Raw genomic sequence first — 14,448 nt, 5'->3', positions numbered from 1 at the left:
TTTATCAGTACTAATGCTACCTAAAAATAACAAACAAATGGAATCAAATAATGAAAAAGATGGAGCACTTCAGGAACTAAAATTACACATGTGGAACCTAAAAGAAACAAACGAAACAAAAAGAAAAAAATAATAACAAAGAAAAGACTAGACTAGAAAAATAGAGTAAAATTATGAACAGGGGGAAATATGAAGAATCATAAGTAAAAGCCACCCAAATAACCAACCCCAAAAGAGAAAGCCAAGAGCACACCCATACTAAATGCAATGATGAAAATAAAAATCGTCATACTACAATAGAATTGGGCGGCCAAAGCTGATCAATACTGTGAATGGATTGTTTGAAGAAAAAGGTCAGATGAAAGAAATGAGAGGAGAAAGACTGAGTATAAGACAAAACAAACAAATGTAAAAAGCCAACATTTAAGGGAAAACTCCATTGAATTTCAGGACCTAGTGATCCACAAAAATCCACAACTCTCCAGAGCAAAATACTGAAAATTAAAATTAACCAACAACAAGGAATAAGGCAGTTAAATATCAGTGAATAGTAAACCTTAAACAAAGGCCGAAAAGTAAAAGTGTCACAAAGGGCAAATTTGTATCAAGTCTAAGCCAATGATTGCTTGTACTCAATAAATAGAGAAAAAGGAATAATGTAAAAGGATGAAACCGCAGGGCATTGAAAATGGAGATAGAGTTAATCATCCGACTGCAGAACCGTAAATAATCAAAGCAGTAATATAGCATGTGAGAACATAAAAACCACCACCAAAATGAATCCAGCAATCCATAATAAATAAATAAATAAATAAATAAATAAATAAATAAATAAAACCACAATAAGGAAATAGGCAGTGGTCTTGAGAATATATGGCCTAATTCTATCTCTTAAACACATAGAAAAAAAATCAATCCATAAATAAGCAGCCAGCAGTCTACGTAGGCCTTTAATCTGATATTATGGGGTTGGCATATCAAATTCCTGGGAGCCACTGGAGAGCCAAGACAGGTACTTGGGCAGCTGCAGGCCAGTGAGAGAGCCTGTCTTGAAAATGAGGTTGAGGACCTGCCTCAGGAACAGGAGTCAGGGTGACTTCTGGCCTCTACACTCTTTTGTACTGAAGTGCAGGTAATATAGATACAAGGGGCAAAAGGGGATGGGCACGTGTGTGCACACACAAACACACACACACACACACACACACAGGCACACACACAGACAAACACCCAGATTCATACAAAACACACTCACGTAGGAACAGGCACACACATACTTACACACAAGTAAAACTGGAAAAATGCACATCACAGACACACACACACACACACACACAGGGACACACACACACACAAAAGAAGTGGTACACACATACAAACATACACACAAACAAACCTGTAAACTCACACACTCCTACATATACTGACAAACACACAAGCGAAAGTGTACACACACTCACACACAGGCAAATATGTCAGCACACACTCTCTTACACACACTGATACATACACATATACACAGTACAGTAAAATCCAATACAACCACACACAGCTCACAAGATACAAACAAGTCGCAGAGGGCTCCACTCCACACCTCCTCTCAAAGCACTCAAAGAAATCCAGGCCTGGCAACAGCGTAACATCTGTTGGCTGGGACGCCTCACAGTCGCTCCTCATTTGGTCACAATAGGAACTGTCATGACATGGTTGGGAAGGGCTTCAAGGCTCTGGCTTCTGTGGGCTATGGAGAGATTAAAGACTTTTAGAAATCAAAGCCTGTAAGATGTTTACCTCTCCTCGGTTCTCTGTTTTGAATGTTTTCTATGCCTCCTGCTTCAAAGTCGTCATGTCTACACTCAGGGTGTCACTTTTTCATTGAATTCTGAATGATTAGCCTCAAACTGATGGTACACTGTTAAAAAAAATAAAAAAAACAAAGCTGTGTTTCTAAACTGACCCATCAAGATGACACTGATTTCATAAATCCTCAGAAAGGCTCTAGGTTATCATCAAACACCTGAGACAAAGCTGCAGGGATAGGCAGAGCACTTGCCTCCCAAGGGTAAGGAATTGAGTTTCAATCCCCAAAACCCCCATCAATGTTGGATGCATCAGCAAAGCCCATAAGCTCAACATCTGTGGAGTGGGGAGGGGTTGGGGCTTGAAGACAGGTGGTCTGACATGCAGGCGTGAGGACCTGTCAGAGGATGGCCTCTGACAGGACATGGGGTAGTGGTATGCATGGACACCTAGGCACATAAGGAGGTATGCATACACAGGCAGACACTTCCTCTCACACAGAGGTTGGCATGATGTATAGAAAACCAAGTCCATCCTGAGTGTAGGGCTCACTTTAAATATTAAGGTCCAGTGATGGAAGAGGCATGTATGAGGACAAGGAGCTCTGTGCAACCTGGGGCCAGAAGGAACAGAGTGGCTATGCTGACACAGTTGAAATGAATTCTCAATCACAGTCTGTGACAGCCAGGTCACAGGACCCAGTCTGCGGTGTTATTTGTGAGCAGCCAGTGCAGCCAGAAGCTAACTATTGAGCACTGACTGGCCCAAGCCCAGAAAGGGTCTCTGTTTCTCAGAGTGCTGGGGGCAGTGCAGTGTGTAGCGCTTTCCTTCTGAAGACTCTTCTGGGGTTTGGAGTCCCCTGTAGAGGACTCTCATGGCTGCAGACACTAAGCCTGGGAGGAAAGATCCTCATCTGTAGAGTTCACTGAAAGGCCTGAGAGCAGAATAGGAAAGAAACAGCAAAATGTGCCACCTCTGCTCACTGTGGTTCAGCTTCTGCCTTTGCAGCTGAGCTCAGGTGCCCTGGAGTCCTCCCTAGCCTGAGTCAGTGATCTCAAGTTTAAGTTACTACTTCCTGGTTTGTAGTATCAAACAAAGCACAGTTTCAGGCAAGAAAAGCTGTGAACACCATCAAGACATTGTTGTCTACATTTGAGGGGGACAGTTGAGCCCCAAAGGGAGCAAGGGTTACAAGGTCAGGTATTATAGGAATGGCCAGGGTTGGAATCCAAGTTCCAATCTCCCTTTGCTCTGGGCAGAGGGTAGGCCTGGCAATTGGTTCCTGCTGTGTACATGGGGAGAATCAAAGGGTCTTATGGGATCGCTGGCACAGACCTGCCCAAGCATGGCTTAGGGAGCCTCACACCAACTCAATATTTCATGTGTCCCAGTTTTGTCTACCACCCTCAGCTGTTTGCCATTTTCCCTGCCTCCTGCAAGGGACCCTAAATATCTTCCTATAAAAGGCGATCAAGGAGGAGTTGCAAAAGGACAGGTGGGGCTCTGTGGGGAGGTTCACATGGGCTAACACATTAGAGGGCCACAGTCCCTGGATTGATGCTGGATGGACACCCTCCTCTGACTACCAACAGCGAGATCTTCACAGAGATCAAGAGAAGGTTTCTCTGAATAGCTGTGCAGAGCACCTCCGATTCATGGACTTAGTACTGACACCCATAGGATGCTTTTGAGGAGCCGATTGTGATTCAAGGGCTCATCTGCCTGGGTCCATGTGCCTCTAGAGATGAGCCCAGGATTTGGCTGTGGCTGGTTATGGGGTCAGATCAGAGGATGGGAGGGGGCTTGTCCTTGGCTCCTGGGAGTAGAGCAATTTGTCTTTCCCTGCCCCTACTTTTTTTTTGCTTTTCTTTCCTTGGCATAAGGAGGGACTGGAAGAAGTCTGTCTATGGGGAGTGAGGCTGGCTGGGAAACTGCTCGCTGTTCTACATTGTCATGCAGCTGGGGACTTGGGGTTGTTGGCAGGATAACCTCTGCACCATTCCAGTCTGCTTCTCTCCACTTTATCCATGCATCCCTGTCCCAGGGCTGGGAGACCTGGATACAAAAGTCCCACCTGTAGCTTCCAGTCCAGGGATGGAGTCCCTCAGTGAATGGATTCCAGATGGTTCTGTGTAAAGCTGCATCGAACAGGGTAGTTACTGAACATGTGGGTACATGGAGGAGGATACTGCACTGCACCCACCCACATTTCATATGAAACCAATCCTCATGCTCTGGTACTAATTGGTTCTTTTTATACCTTTCACCATTTTTGCTATTCACTGTACTGTTAAGGGTGAATTTTCATTGTTTCACTTCTGCAAAAAGACAGAGTTTAGCATTGGAGACTCCCTACAGCCTGGCTGGAAGGGAGGCCTACACCCATGTGTCCTTCTAAGAAAAAGCTCTTTCATAGGATGCCTCCTTGAGTCCCAGGATGTGTGGAGGGCTCTGTGCCCTACCCAGGGTTGACCTCAGTATATTAACGGGAGCAGAGGCTTCTCTCTCATAGAACAGTACCACCCTCCTGCAAGATGTCTATGATGGTTTGTATATGCTTAGCTCAGGGAGTGGCAATATTAGGAGGCATGGTCTTGTTAAAGTAGGTGTGTCACTGTGGGCATGGGCTTTAAAACCCTTTTCCTATCCACATGCAAGCCAATCTTCCCCAAGCAGCCTTCAGATGAATATGTAGACCTCTCACTTACTCTGGCACCATGACTGCCTGGATGCTGCCATGCTCCCAGCTTGATGATACTGGACTGAGTCTCTGAACCTGCAATCCTGTGTCCATTAATGTTGTCCTCATAAGAGCTGCATTGGTCATGGTGTGTCTGTTCTCAGCAGTAAACCCCTAACTGAGACAATGTCAATGTTCCCTGCTCCAGCTTCTTGGCTATAGAAGCTTCACTCATGACTGGTATTCTCCTGGGATATGGGCCTAATAGGCTCTAGGCTGTCTGCTTGATCTGAGAGTGTTAGGACATCCTGCTCCTAAGGGCATTGTTACTGTTCCCATGCAATACTGTGAAAACATCAGCAGGCTCATGCTTTCTTACCCCCCTGAACACAATGCTGCCTTTTCCAGGAGTGGATCCAACAGCTCTCAGAACCTCCTCAGGAACTATGTGTTACCCAAGGATTACCTGCACTTGCTTACACACCCCTAGTCTGTGTCCTGAAAACTTTTCAAAGCCCATTCATCTGAGACTGGTGAGTTCAGGACAGTAGTCCCAAGTGTCTTGTCCTACGCTGACAGTTCATTCTCATGAGGCATCACTTACCCTTGACAGATAATTTTTCCAAGGGGCATTGGATGTGCAGGAGAATTGTGTGTGCTGACTCCTATCAGATCAGCACAGGATACCATCAAGGCCCCATTTGCTCTTGATTTTGGAACTCATGGTCTTGGCACTGTCTTGTTGTTATTTAGGTCCCTGTCAGTCCCTAATTGAATTTTAGCATGGGAACCCAGGGCAGTTGTCTTCAAAGATATTCCTAGTATGGGCCACATCTTCACCTTGCCAGACATAAAGCACAACAAAACACCAGGCAGGCAGAGAACCCTCAGGGGCTGGAACTGGCATGTTCAAACACTCTGGCTTGACCTTGGCCAGCACAGATTCAGAGAACATCTTCTATGTAGGAAGATCTCCTTCCTCCTCTCAGAGTTTAGGACATCTAGAGGTAGGCTAAGGTGCTGGCACAATGTGAGCAGAGGCAGCACTCTGGGCTTGTTCAGTGTCAAAGCCTCCCTGCCACCCCTGTATTACAGTCACAGCAGCCCATCTCATGAGAATTCTAGGGCTGCTGATATCCTGGATGAATAATCCATGTTCTGCTGCTAGTTTCTTTGCTTCCACATGGACAACTGAGAGAAGGGATGGATTAAGTGTAGGTGAGGAAGCCCTGCAAATATCTACTTGGTGTTAATAAAGACAATGGGTTCTGACTAGCAAGATCTTTGAATTAGATTTTGAAAAATGCCACCTAGGAACAGTTAGTAGGTACTCTCAGGAAGGTGCAGCATGGTGCACACTATGGGACAGGATCCCTGAGGCTGGTGCAGTGGGACAGGGTCGTTGGGGCAGGTAAAACTGAGTAGGAAACGTGAGCCAGGAATAACCGGGCAGGGACCCTGGTTCAGTTACAACAGAGCAGGAATCCTGGGGGAGATGCAAGTGGGCATGAGTCCTGGGGTAGAGATCTTGTAGTTGTGGCCCTGTGGCATGTGCAACTGGCAGGGACCCTGGGGCAGGTGCACTGTGACGTGCACCCAAGCTGGAATGTTCAGACAGGTGTGTGTTTGCTTCATGCAGCTGCTGTCTGAAGTAGAGAACACTGGCAACTGCCCCAGAGGGGATTTTGGGATCTCCTTCCAAGAATCCCTTAGCTCCTAACTGAGAAGCTATACATTCCACAGATGGACCTTTATTGAGATGAGCAGATTCTAAGGGAGCTGCCTTGAATGAACAGCCAAAGAAAGCAGAAATGAAGAACAAGCAATTGCAGCAGACATGTTCAGTGTGTTTTCTACCAGAAAAGTAGGACTGGAAGAAACTGATTAAGTCAAATCACTTCTCTGTCTATCCATCCATCCATCCATCCATCCATCCATCCATCCATCCATCCATCCATCCACCCACCCATTCATCCATCCATCCATCCATCCATCCATCCATCCATCCATCCATCCATCCATCCATCCATCCATTTCCCTGAGGGAAGTCAGCTTTTCTTTCTGAGAAGGTCAAAGCAGCGCTCCCTTGTGGTGACAATGAGGATTGTAGGCAGTGAGATAAGTGGGTATTTATTTATTTATTTATTTATTTATTTATTTAATGATCTGCGATAGACTGCCACTTGTGGCCAGTCCCCATCTGCATCAGCTGTACCATAAACCCAATCTCAGTGTGACACAGAAAAGGCCTAATTGGAAAGTATGTCCTCTCTCTAAGCGACACTGTATAATAACATACTCTGGACTGCAGGTCAGTCAAGGCCTGTGTTTAGGAGACTTGTGGACAGATGAATGTCTGTGAGTCTGTACTTAGACTCTGTGGAGGGCTCAGGTCACCTGACTGTCCTGAAGCTGCCCACTGTGATTTATTTCCCTCCTACAGAGCCAGACACCTGAGCAACTGCATTTCCTGGTTATCCCCTAATCCTCTTACACTGTGTAGAGTGTTCAATCTCAGGGAGGGCCTGGGAATCTGAGAGACACCACTGAGCCCTCTGGGCCTGGCTGACTCAACCTGAGGCTACTCTGTGTGTCTTCATTTTGCTCACCCTCCAGAGACCTCAAAAGTCAGCAGTGAGCTTGCTGAGAGGTCAGGAACCTCCATATTGGCCCAAGAGCAACTGTCCTCTTTTACAGGTTCATCCACAGAGCTTGTAATTCTGATTGGTGCAACAGTCAGGAAGAGTGAAAGATGTCATCTCCAAGGACAAGTGCTGTGCTAGTGGACACTGAGGAACTTCAGGGATCAAACCCTTCCCCATTCTTCTCCAGCCTCTCTTGTTCTTCCTTGAGATGTTTCCTGCAGATCTAAAAGATCCAGGCAATCCATGACATGGGTTTGAACATAATCTCGACATTTTATTCATTGCCTGATAACTAAGACTAGGTAAAATTTATTTATTCATTCATTCATTCATTCATTCATTCATTCATTCATTCAATCAATCAATCATTCGTTATGCATACGTACAGGGTAGCTGTATTTAGAAAGACCAGAGAGGGCATCAGATGTCATTAGAGACATTTGTGATCCTCCATGTGTTTGCTGGGATTTGAACTCAGGACCTCTGAAAGAGCATTCAGTGCTCTTAGCCACTTATCAATCTTTCCATTTTCCAGGCTAACTTTTTTACTTCCAATAATGTCTACTTTATTCAGGTTACATCCTGATCCCAGTCACTCTCCCTCTTCCCTTCCCAGTCCCACCTTACAAATCCTTTCTACCATAATGCTCTCCCTTCTCTTTGGACAAGGGGAGAGTCCCTAGGTACCACACCACCCCGGGACATCTAGTCCCAGGTGGCCCGAGCACATTCTGCCCCACAGATTTACAATCAGGCAGTCCGGGTATGGGGAACAGATCCAATGGCAGGCAACACAGACTGAGACAGTCCTGGATCTACTTGTCAAATGACCCACAGGGAGACCAACTGCAGATAGCTAACCCGGCTCTGGGGTTGGTTGCACAGGCTCTAGCATACTCCATGGTCCAAGGTATCTGACGGTAGAGGACTTCTTGTAGTGTTTTAACCCAACCAGTTTCCTTGTCACTCTCCCCCCACTCTTCCACAAGACTTCCCGAGCTCCATCTGAGGATTGGCTGTGGCTTTCAGCTGCTGAGTGATGCCTCTGGAGACAGGTGTGCTACTTTTCTGTCTGCAAGTAAATCAGAACGAATACCATAAATAGCGTCAGGGGTTGTGTCTGTCACATGAGACAGATCTCACTTTGTGTCAGTCATTGACTGGTTGGTCCCTCAATATCTGCTTTACCTTTATCCCTACACACTTATTGGCAAGACAGATTTCGAGTTGAAGGTTTTGTGAATGTATTGATGTCTCCTTCCTCTTCTAGAAGTCTTTCTTGTTACAGGAGGTGGCCATTTCGTTTTCATGCTCTGGTAAGCCTGCAAGGGAGGCTTTGTGTTGGGTACAGTAGTTAAAAGCAAGGCCTGGGAAGAGGAATGGCAGAGTTGTGATCTAGGACTTCCTGCAGCAGCCAGCTCTGGGTCCTGGGAGCCTAGGCAGGCTTTGCAGTCATAGAGCTCCATCCACTGCCCAAGTCCCAACCTGACACCTTCTCCATCTCTATTACAGACCATTGTAATTCTGGCATAGTCGCTCTGTCCTGAGCCCGATAGGCCATCCTACCCTGGAAGAACAGAGAGTTCAAGGACGGCCAAATTTCACTTAAGCAAACTTGTTCTCAGACTGTGTGGTTGCTCTGTCTTAGCTCTCATAACACACTTTCCTCTACGTTGCCTTAGGCTGTATCCTCCAAGCATCCCACCATGCATCAGCTCCATATCCTGACGAACCTACCTTAGGGTCCCTGATAATTCCAGATAATTTAATGTTCTCCCAGGATGGACTGTGGGCTCTGGTGTGGCTCACATTGATCCTAGAAGTTCTTGGGAGCCTCCATGCCATGGCATAGGATGTCTCTGAATCCGCACTGGCCTGAGGGATTCCATCTGGCACAGGATTCTCTCCCTATTGTTGAATTTTGGCTCTTACGTTTTTCAGGAATGGCTCTGCATGTGGTCAACACACACTACCCTGGAAGACCAGAGAGTTCAAGGAGGGCCAACTTTCACTTAAGCAAACTTCTTCACAGAGTGTGTGGGTCCCATCAGCAGAGAGTAGCCTCCACATTGCAATGATGTGCAAACTTCTGCCTTTCAGCCATGATGGACTTTAGGATCTACCCTGAGGACCCTCCACAAGCCACAGGTGGGTGATGTGTAAATTGGGCATGTTATTGGGTCAGGTCTTCAGTGCAGTGCCTTAAGCTGACAGCCTTTTGGGAGGGCATATGCTTCTCTATTAAATGAACTGGTCCCACTGTTGGCCTGGACACTGCTGTGTCTGCCGCTCATGCTCTCCTCCAAGTCTCTAACTGTCCCTAACTCTCCTTGACTGGCTGGTCAATCAGTCTTCATACCAGTCTAGAGCCATTCTATAAACACAGAGCCCAGACTGTCCTCTGCCGACGTTTAACAGGGCTGCTGGTTTAGTGTCCTGGGTTCCCTATGGGGGTGCAAACTCAAGTTTCTTAGGTCCCTATGTGTCTGACAAAAAGCCTTTAGAACAAGGTAGATGTGAAGAAATCAGGAAATAAACTCCTGCAGTACTTCATGTCTACCACTGGAGGGCTCTACACTTTTCTGGTCCTGGTGTGCTACTCAGCAAACCCTCTCACTGGAAGGCTCTGTGCCTGAAGCAGAGAACCTCTGCTAAACACAATGTTACCAAGAAACTGGCTGTATCTTCATGGCAGCCTGTGGAAGATTCTCCACGACCTTGAGGACCCAATTGGGAAAACTTAGGTAGGCAGGGTGTGGGAGCCTCCAGGGCTGGATGGAGACTTTACCCAGAATTTAATCTCCAGCTGTGCATTCCGATTAACATGACCCACACCTCTATGAAGGTCTCTGGGTGGCTCCTGATATGAGTTGGGGGAGGGGGGAGGACAAAGAAGCTGGGTCAAGACAGAAGCACTGTCCTTACTCACTGCGTCTGGGCTTGTTCCTGCCCTAACTGGGAAGCAGGAACAAAACACCCACTCCTCATGGGACTGTCCGTGATGAGGCCAGCTGAGGATCTGAACTGTCAGCAAGAAAGACAGGAGCTGTATGTGCCACAAACCAGAGCACAGTGTCCCGCATAAGCCCATCTCTCAAATGATGCCATCTCCTCCCCAGAGTGGCTCCAGTCTGGGTTAGGAGTGGGTCATGTATTCTGAGCTCTCTGCTACTCCTGCAAACACAGCAATGGTGCCTTCTCATGCTCATCTATACTGAGCCTAGGGAGCAGCCAGAGGTCATACTCATGGGAATTCAGACTCAGTTCAATCTGCTATTCTGTAGCCCATGAGTCTGGACTCAACTTTAGTGGTCAAGGCCAGTGGTGTTTTTCCTGGACAAGACTTTGAGAATGTTAGTGACACATTGTATGCCCTTGGCTGGCCTTCACACTAATAGCCCTGAGTGACCATTCCAGCCTGCCCTCAGGGATTCAGATCAGCATTGGCCAGATCAGGCTCTTTGCTACCTGTTCCTATAGCTCACCTCCACTGTAGTTCATGTGTCCTGGCTGCTGCAGCTGCTCCAGAAGCTACCAGATGTCTTCCCACAGAATCCTGTAGTCCCTGTGGGCTCATCCACAGACATCTCACACTCTCCCTGCTGGGAGTTAGGCTGGATGCCTGCTGTGTGGGAGCTGCCTTGGCTTGTGGAGCAGAGTCAGAAGCAGCGGAGGAGATGTTGTCTGCTGCTCTTAATGTCCTCAGTGCCCAGGGCTTGCCTGTGGTGTGGTTGTGGTCCAGCTCCAGTTAATCACTGATGTAAATTCAGCCCGTAGAAGCTGCGTACCCCATGAGGCACAGGGAGGACCAAGACTGAGGGGGAACCATGCAATCCAGGACCCTTTTGGGATCAGGGAATATTCCAGGTCCCCTCTCACGCAGGATGCAAGGCTAGGAGCTCTGTGTGCCCTGACACAGGGGCATGGGACCGTGACTCCCATGAAATGCTCCTTCATACCTATTACATCATCAGCTTTGAGAAGGTCTTCCTCAGTAAGAACATTCCACACTGCTTGCCTCTGCCATCTGGCTCTCTTTTCCAGGGCTGCATGCCCTCAGGAACATTGACATGTCTTCTATGAAAATTAATATTCTGTTAAATCATTTTGATAAACAGTTCTCAGAATGATATCTGTGTCCAGAATTAGTCATCAGCAATTCTGACGGGGACAGGGAATCAAAATCTTCCCCCTGCTCTTCATGCTCCTCTTTCTCCTCCTCTTCCTTCTCTTCATCCTCCTCCTCTTCTTTCTCCTCCTATCTTCATCTTCCTCCTCCTCTTCCTCCTCCTCCTCCTATGCTCCTCGTTCTCCTCCTCCTGCTGCTGCTGTGCCTAATGCTGCTTCTGCTATTGTTGCTACTCCTGTTGCTGCTGTAGTTTCTGCTGGTGTCTTTTCCATTGCCATGTGTCTGAAATCACCTACTGTTTATACTGAGGACATGAAAGAATTTCCAGATGACACTGTGAAATAGACAAGACAATTTATTCCAAGCAAAAAAGACAGTGAGGTAGAATTCTTAGCTTACCATTTGGGGCTTTGATTTGCCTTACTATATTATAACTTCTTTTTTCTACTTCTCAGTTGAGGTCTTTGAAAGAAACCATTTAGAACTATTGCCTATAAAATTCAATAGATCACTAGGTCTTAGGAACAAAAAAAAACCAGTATGCAAAACAATATGCATGCATGCAGGATTCTGACCATCAACTATAACCCACAAACTAGGTTGTTGATACTTATTCAATGACAAACCTTGTTAATTAGTTTTGAGGCTTAATGGAATGGGATGTTACATTTGAAAACATAAGACTCTGTTCTGCAGCACTTGTGATTGATGACCACATGTGAAAAGATCAGTAGCCCCTGGAGGAGTCCATGAGCCCATGAACCTCTAGTCCTCACCCTGTGGGAGCTATTGGCCTAAGGGGGAGCGGGAGTCCATCTGAAGGGATGGGCCAACTAGAAAATCTGTAGAGTGGGGAACTCATCAATCCTATTGGGTCCCTGCTGGGAAGAGGAGAAATCAAGAAGAGGGAGAAGGCTTGGTGTTGGGGAAACCTCATAAAGAACTTAGAGCAGATACAAGGTAAGAATTGTGGGGAAAATGGAAACCAGAGACAGAGGAAGGACCAGCATAGAGCAAACTGAAAAGGACAAAGCACAAAGGTACCTGGGCTATGCCTGCTGCTTGTTCTCTGGACTCTCCCTGTGGCTCATTTCTGGGGGGAGATTCTGTTCTGCCCCAGGCGAGGTTTCTTTCTCCTTGGCATGCAGCAACACAGCTTTATCAGGGCATTTGCTATATTCCTGGTCCACCCCTTAAAACCTCTGTGCCAGACCCTGCTGGGGATGGGCTTATCCTCAAATGGGGCTCTGTGGGAGAGTGGGTTGTCTTCTTTGATTTCCTTATTGCTACTCTTCTCACTGAAGATGCTTGTTGTTTGAATGCATGGGACACTCACAGCACATTTGTGATAGTGGTCCTGTGTAGGTGTCATCGGTAGAGGCCTGAGACGACCAGCCACAGTGGATCTTTTGCCTCCTTTTGGATGAGCATTCTGGCCATAGTGAGATACGTGACCATGGGAGGATGACACCTGCAAGGTGCCAAGGACTGGCAGGCTTCCACTCCTCTTTGGTTCTAATCTAAAAGCAGCAGCAGGATCAAGGCTAGGGAATGGTGCTGCAACGGGACTCACTTGCTGTGCCTGGGCTGTGCAGCCATCCCCCTGGAGAGCCTGCTTTTGTAGAAAGAAATAAGTTGCCATTTCCTCATTATATTTTCTTTGTTTTAAAGAGTGTTTTACTACAGAGGCTTGGAATCCAATGCTTTTCATGGCATCCAAAATGGCCGGGTCTGGTGTGAGGGGAAGCAGTTCTTCATAGGGACCTATCAATCCGTTCCAGTGTTCTTTGAACCAAGGGTGTTTCATCGCCTTTCTTGCTGTTGGTCTAAAGTTGGGATTTACCCTCAGTAATTTACTAAGGAGGTCCTCCAGTTCTTTTGAAACCCCACAGGGAGCAGGATATACCCCTGCCACTACTTGTCTTTGCAGTTCTTGGATGATCACTGAATCAAATGGGAGCTTTCCCGCTACCATACAGTACAAGACCACTCCTATAATCCACATATCATTCTTCAGCCCGTCATACCGATGGCCAAGGAGGAGTTCAGGGGAACCAAAGGAGTACGTGCCGCAGTGGTGGTTTAGCATTTTTCCAGGTTGAAATTGGGTGCTAAGCCCAAAGTCGATGACTTTGACCTTTTTGTTTTTATCAATCATTATATTGTCCAGTTTGAGGTCTCGGTGAACAATCCCCTTTCCATGGCAGTAGCTCACTGCTGACAATATCTGTTCAAATATTTGCCGGGCCTCATCCTCCTCTATGGGCCCTGACTCTCTGATGTACTGGTAGAGTTCTTGGCCTTCCACCAGCTCCATTATGAGGTATATTCTCGTTTCCTTTTCAATAACTTGTATGAGAGACACTATGTTGGGGTGGTTGATCTTTCTCATTATGTTTGCTTCCATCATGGCTGGCTGGAACCACTGCTTGTCCTTTCGCAGAACTTTGACAGCCACCGGGGTTCCTGTGAGCCGGTGGTGGGCCAGGAGGACTTTGGCGTTGCCCCCTTGCCCAATTGTCCCCAATACTTGGTATTGGGAATGGAAGTTGCCCTCCTCAGAGATACTGGGCTCGGGTGTAGGGGTTGGTAACTCCTCCTCAGTCTCTGTAGGCATTTTATCAGTACTAATGCTACCTAAAAATAACAAAAATGGAATTAAATAATGAAAAATATGGAGCAATATAGGAGCTAAAATTACACTTGTGGTACCTAAAAGAAACAAACAAAAGAAAAAGAAAAAAAAACAAACAAAGACAAAGTAAAAACTAGACTAGAAAAATAGAGCAAAATTATGAAAAAGTTAAGGGGAAAATATGAAGAGTCATAAGTAAAAGCCACCCAAATAACCAACCCCAAAAGAGAAAGCCAAGAGCACACACATACTAAATGCAATGATGAAAATAAAAATCGTCATACTACAATAGGATTGGGCGGCCAAAGATGGTCAATACTATGAATAGATGTTCATTGAAGAAAAAAAAAAAACAGATGAAAGAAACGAGAGGAGAAAGAATTAGTATAAGCAAAACAAACGAATATAAAAAGCCAACACTTAAGGGAAAACTCCATTGAATTTCAGGACCTAGTGATCCACAAAAATCCACAACTCTCCAGAGCAAAATACTGAAAATTAAAATTAACCAACCACAAGGAATAAGGCAGTTAAATATCAGTGAACAGTAAACCTTAAA

General features: G+C 46.3%; 1 pseudogene; it reads right to left on the bottom strand.

The window, feature by feature from the left end:
• Positions 1–12,285: 12,285 nt before the first annotated feature.
• LOC148007031 (sperm motility kinase Y pseudogene) lies at positions 12,286–13,887 on the bottom strand (annotated as a pseudogene).
• Positions 13,888–14,448: the final 561 nt, after the last annotated feature.

This window comes from Rattus norvegicus, chromosome 1 (genome assembly GCF_021556685.1).
Source record: "Rattus norvegicus strain SHRSP/BbbUtx chromosome 1, alternate assembly SHRSP_T2T, whole genome shotgun sequence".
Taxonomy (NCBI): Eukaryota; Metazoa; Chordata; class Mammalia; order Rodentia; family Muridae; genus Rattus; species Rattus norvegicus.
The sequence above is the reverse complement of the archived record's forward strand: the minus strand, read 5'-3'. Positions and strand labels throughout refer to the sequence as shown.